At 29.9% G+C, this 6,463-nt stretch overlaps 1 pseudogene; it reads right to left on the bottom strand.

Annotated features, from left to right (window-relative positions):
* Positions 1 to 2,258: 2,258 nt before the first annotated feature.
* Positions 2,259 to 6,182, bottom strand: LOC105142471 (zinc finger CCCH domain-containing protein 11-like; annotated as a pseudogene).
* Positions 6,183 to 6,463: the final 281 nt, after the last annotated feature.

Genomic DNA, 6,463 nt, shown 5'->3' with positions numbered 1-6,463 from the left:
ACTTTAATACTTATTACCTCTAGAATTATCAAGAATATAATAAATTTCATGTCAGGAGGATCTCCTCCCAATGCACGCGGAACCACAAAAATTACTAGAAACAAAATCTAATCATACACACCAATCAAATCTAGATTTTGACATACGGATTGCCTATTATTTAATGGAGAAGTCTTTTGAATATTAAAATAATTATTTTATTTTATTTAAAAAAATTGTTTAATACAAATATATAATCTAAAACCATAAAAAAAAAAATTACCATCATCTATTTAAAATTTAAAAAACATGCAATACCAAACAAGAGCCAAAAGAAATGCAACAATTACATTAATATATAAAACATCAACTACATGCTTTAATAGTTTATAAAATAATATGTTTGTGTATTGATGCAAGTTTATAAAATAAATATACTTGATAATATTATTGTGAATCAGCGCTAGATAAATAATAAAAATTAAAGGTATAACAGAGTAAATATTTTAGGATGGAAAAAAAACTTGTGTTAGTGATCAAAAACTTAGAGACTAAATAAAATAATTTGTAGCAATTCACAGTATCTTGTGAGGAAAAATACAGTATTTTTTTCACATGATTTAGCTATTTTGTAAATAAAAAATAAAAAAATATAAAACTAAATTCTCTACCAATTTAATAGTAAAAAAATCGATAAAGATAATTTTGGAAGGAAAAAACTCATGAGGAAAAACTTGTAGCAATTGACAATATTTTAAGAGGAAAATTACAGTGTTTTCTCCAATATAATCGACAAAGAGAATTTTAAAGAGAATCATGGAAAAAACAACATTTAGAGAAATATTGTAGCAATTTATAGTATTTTGTAAGGAACAACAACGCTTTTCCCATATGATTTAATTTTATTATAATTATGATTTTTAACTAACTCAATATTAAAACAAATTGACAAAGATAAGTTTTAAAAAATCATGTGAGAAAACACTGCAGCAATTCACAGTGTTTTAAAGAAAAAAATTACAAAACTAAATTCTCAATCAACTTAATATTAAAAAAAAATCGACAGATAATTTTTGAAAAGAAAAAAAAAACACAAAAAATGACAAAAAAACTATGTTGGAAACACTATAGAAATCATAGTGTTTTGTGATGAAAGTTATAGTGTTTCCCTACATGATTTAGTTTTACTTGTATTTATTTATAATTATAATTCTCAACCAGTTCAATAGTAAAAAAAAATTAACAAAGATAATTTTGAAAAAATCATAAGAAAAAAACTATGTGGAGAGATACATAGCAATACACAGCGTTTTATGGAAAACATATTGTGAAAAATTACAATATTTTTTTCACATAATTGAGTTTTATTGTAATGTTAAATTCTAACCAATTCAATATTAAAAAAATAATATCGACAAAGATAACTTTGAAAAAAAAACAAAAAAAAATCATATGAGGAAAAACTGTATCACAAAAAAAATAAAAAATTAAATTCTCAATCAATTTAATATTAAGGAAAGTTACAGTGCTTTTCTCATATAATTTAGTTTTACTTGTATTTATTTATAATTAAAAAAAAACACCATATTAATCCATAATATTTTAAAGAAAAAAATTATAAAGTGAAATTTTTAACCAGCTTATTATTAAAAAAATAAAAAAAACAAAAATAATTTTAAAAAATAAAGAAAAAACAAAAAAAAAGTACAAAAAACAAAAAAAAATGACAATAAAAAATACAATTTATATAGATAAAAAAATAAAATAAAAATAAAAATTTTAAAAAAATCATAAAAAATAAAAAATAAATCATTTAGAAAAATATTATAGCAATCAATAATGTTTTAAACAAAAAAAATTAAAAATTAAATTCTCAATCAATTTAATATTAAAAAAATAATTTTAAAAAAATAAAATAAAAAAACCTTGTAAAACAAAACATCATATTAATTCATAATATTTTAAAGAAAAAAATTATAAAGTGAAATTTTTAACCAGCTTATTATTAAAAAAATAAAAAAAACAAAAATAATTTTAAAAAATAAAGAAAAAACAAAAAAAAAAGTACAAAAAACAAAAAAAATAACAATAAAAAATACAATTTATATAGATAAACAATAAATTAACTCCACCCTTTAGCTTGCTTATTACTTAATAAATAGCGACATAATCATCATTTGCTCTAATGGTTAACATAGCGATATAATCATCATCTCCGGTAGTCGCATAACTCCAAATGGGGAAGATTGATGAACATGAACCTCCAATAACAATCATAATTACTTTTCCAAAGTTTATTATTTGGGGCAACTCTATTACCATAACATTGCTACAAATGACATGGGCCAAAAGCGCGAACTCGCAAATGAATCTAAAAGCAAGTTTTCGGCGATGTTTGTTTTTATGATTGAACTGTGTTTCTGAAAACTTTTATTTTTATTTTTTACTTCAAATAAACCTCTGTAACAATCTTAGACCCACTCTGATATGACATCATGTCAAAAGGTAACTGCCTGGATTAGGGGAGGCTCATAACTTTCAATTAATTGTCATTGGCAGCTAGTGAAATGGCTGCAAGTGATGCATTGGCCATGCAAATCCCTTCTCAGCAGGATCATGGAGTCAACATTTTAAAAGGCATGTGGACCACAGACTCTGCCTCTCAAAACTATTTGCAACCACTGCGCTCCTGAATTTGGGTTGACGTTCTTGATAAACTTGCCTCCAGTTCATTTAACTCATCCATGTCCAGTTCGTCATCATCGTCATCACGCAGATCTTCAGCATCACCAACAGCTGCTGCTGAGGTGCTTGGTCCATCAGCAGTGGATTTATCTTTGACCTGAGTTCCAGGAGCAAACCACATCTCATTCCAGGGTATATAACTTTAACGGGCAAACATCCATTCAGTTTATGGATCACATAATTTTCAGATGCAAATGATTGGGAATGATTCACAGAAACTCAATTAAATTGAAGAATCTAATCCTTCAAGAAATTACCAACACACATGATGTTATTATGACACATTCTTCATTCGAATTAATGGCAGACATAGGAAATGACAATACAACCATCAAAAAATATTTCCATACTTGTCAATACAAAGCACAGATTTCATGTTAGTCAAGCACAAAGAACGAAGAAAATAGAGCATCATGCCATCCTTCACCTAGGCTACCCTTTGAACCTGAACAAGGCGAAAAAATCATTATGTCTGAAATGGAAAAGGCCATAGGAATAATGAAGTTCTAAGATTTCTGGAAGTGCTTGATGAAAAAATCAACATCAAAGAAACCATCAATTTTTCATTATGGTATCAATATTCTCCATATGTATCATATAATCTAATTCTGTCCATCAACCCAATCTATTTTTTTGTGCATCAACTAATTTTAATGGGCATGCTAAAGCTTCACTAATCATTCTATTTGAACCCGTTATGAAATCACATAAAAAGGAAAAAGTTTACCTGCTGTTCAGTACCATCAGGTTCTTCCTCTCTTTGATATTTCTCATATACCTCCTCCTCGTCCACAAACACACTGGCATCTGATAGAAAAAGCTCCCGGCCACTGAAATGGGATGGGAATGATAAAAGAGTTAGCAAATAATATCCAGTAGGCTAGGACATAGAATCATCCGCAAATGTGTCTGCAAACGAAGACAAGGTGCGGAGATACCTCATATGATCATTCTTAGCTCTCTCTGCCTTCTGAGAAGCTAAACCAGCATCTCTTTCTTCCATCCTTTTCTTCTTCCATTGCATGAACAGCTCCAGAGTCATAGGGGTTGAAGCAGTAGTTTTGGCACTCTAAAACCAAAAATGGGTATTTAGTAACAAATGGATAATAAGACATAAGCATGATGCCACTGGAAGAAAAATATCATGCGTTAAATGTACAGCATGGCTAACTTAGCCAATTAATAATCACCTGATTTTCAATCTCCTCTTCAATGGAGATCTTTTCAGCCTCTTCATCCAATAGAGCCTTCATCTGAGATTTCAAAACATACCCTGGAGGAAGAGCATGACGATAATGGCAATCTTTACCACCATTTGGGCAGACCCAGAACCAACCATATTGTTTCTTCTCCACTGCTTCAAGAAAGTACTTGCAAACCTGCACAAGCATTGTAAATCGCATATAAAACATTGGCCTAATTGCTCAACTAGACAAGATAAATCCTATCTCATTCACTTGGCCCAAATTAATGCCATAATTTGGAGTATCATGTTTTGGAAATTCTTACTTGCTGCCAACCAAAATCCATTGAAACATATCCTTCACCTAGTCACTTTTATGTCTGTGTGCAACTGCACCTAATGTGCATATCATATCAAAATTAAGAACAGTTTCCTGACCCACTTATCTTTTCTAAAGAGACTCATGTTCCTATTCTCTTTCTCCACCCTTGATCAAATACAACATGGGCACAAAGAACTTTCACTAACCTTCATAATCAAACTCAAGATTACCTTTCCAAATCCCCAGATCCTTCGTATTGAACTAGCTAGGAAACAATTCTCAATTTCACCTTCGTTCTTGTAATGATACTTCAGCACTTTTTTTTCGAAAGCTTCCCACCAACAGATTTGGTAAGGAGCAAGAATACAATAGATTGAATGAAATAAAGAAAAAATAAAGTTTTTGGAAATTTACAACTACGGTTCATTTCTTATTTCCTATAGGGGAGAAAGAGTCCTTGTTTTTTATTCCAAGTGTCAGAATCCTCTGCACCACAAAGAAAGAGTCCCTAAGTTCTCAAGATGGATCTAAAAAATAGTGATAACTATTTAACCCACTTAATCTACTCCCCACCTCCCCTTCTCTGCAACTTCCAAATTCTAAAAATTCATCTCTCACTTCATATCTACCAATGATGCCTCAGATTGAAATTGCATTTCTCAGTATCATAGGACGACAACATAGTCATCATCAAGCATGCACCAAAATAAAAGGATAAGAAAACTTCAACCAGAAACTATGAAGTTTGTGGAAGTGGATAAATTACACAAAGGAAAAAGATGCTAGACTTATGGATACTCATTAACAAAACAACTTTCCATTTTTTGAGATAGAAAACTTACAATGTCAGTAGGTTTATTCTGTTGATACTCTTTTCCCTTCGACTCCACAACCTTCTCCAATGTCTCCTGGTCCCAATCCTCCATTGTTTCTTAAAACCCAAAAAGAAAAAGAAAACAAAAAAAATACATATAAGAACCAAACCTAATACTAACAAAAAAAGAAATCATAGAAAAACAACCAAAATAAAACATATTTCTAACTGGACAACCTTGGTCACGCTTATCACTATATATATCAATCTTTTCTCCCTTCCGCTGAAAATTCAAATCGTGCGAGAACTTGCATTTGAAACCCTTCGTGCATTGCCCTACTTTAAAGAACTCACAGACTATTGACTTTGGATCAACACCTGATCAATTAAGCTATTAGTGTAACTCACATCACATTGAACAAAAATTTGAACATAAAAAAAAAAACTAAAATACAATAAAAAAGAAGAATGGGTAATTACCATTGGGAACTTTGGGCTGGCTAACAGCAACTTTAAACAATTCATTTAGCTCCTTCTCTTTAGCTTTCTCTTCCTCTTTCTTTTTCTATTTTTTTAATTATTTTTATAATTAAAATTCAAATACACATAAGAACATCAGCTAATTAAATGTCAAAATTACAGGATATTTCACAGTATTGATTCATCGAATAAAAGAAATGATAAAATATAGAAATAAAAAAATATATGATATAAAAAGGACTGGAATTTATAAATTACCTTGGCAGCGAGTTTGCTTGAGGGATTGTATATATTCCTGTACATTTTTACTCTTGTTTTTGTTTTTGAGCCCGAAGGTCATGTCTTCTACGATCTTCTGCTTCCTTGCTAAATCTGCTTTTGGTTGCTGCTTCGGTGGCATCTCTTATTTGCCTCCAAATCATTACTATACACACTCGCAACCAAAAGCGTGATGATGATACCAGCGGCGGAGGGAGCTATGGCACAGGCAATGCAGTAAGCAACTGTTGATGGAGAGAGAGAGGAGGGGATGTGTACGGTTTTGCTTGTTTTTGGTCTTTTGGACGGGGACGCTCCTGGAGTTAGGAATTCCAGAAGGGGCGTGAGGTCATGGATTGACGGATCTTTCCTTGGGTTCTCTTGCGTGGCGCATCATAGTTGAAAATGGCACTCCATTATATTTTTATCTTGATTATTTTTTAAAAAAAAAATTTCAAATAATATTTTTTATTTATTAATTGTTTTAGTACTACTACATTAAAATGATAAAAAAATATTAAAAAATTAATTTAAAATAAAAAAATATTTACCTTTTCCAACCATAAAAATAAATAAAGTTTATACCAAATGATATCTAGATAACCTAAAATTATATATTTTTATTTTATTTTTAATGAAATAACATTAATTTAAATAAAATTTAAAAAAAAAACTTATTTTG

This window comes from Populus euphratica, unplaced genomic scaffold (genome assembly GCF_000495115.2).
Source record: "Populus euphratica unplaced genomic scaffold, PopEup_1.0 scaffold448.1, whole genome shotgun sequence".
In the NCBI taxonomy this organism is placed as follows: domain Eukaryota; kingdom Viridiplantae; phylum Streptophyta; class Magnoliopsida; order Malpighiales; family Salicaceae; genus Populus; species Populus euphratica.
This window is presented reverse-complemented; position numbering and strand designations above follow the sequence as displayed.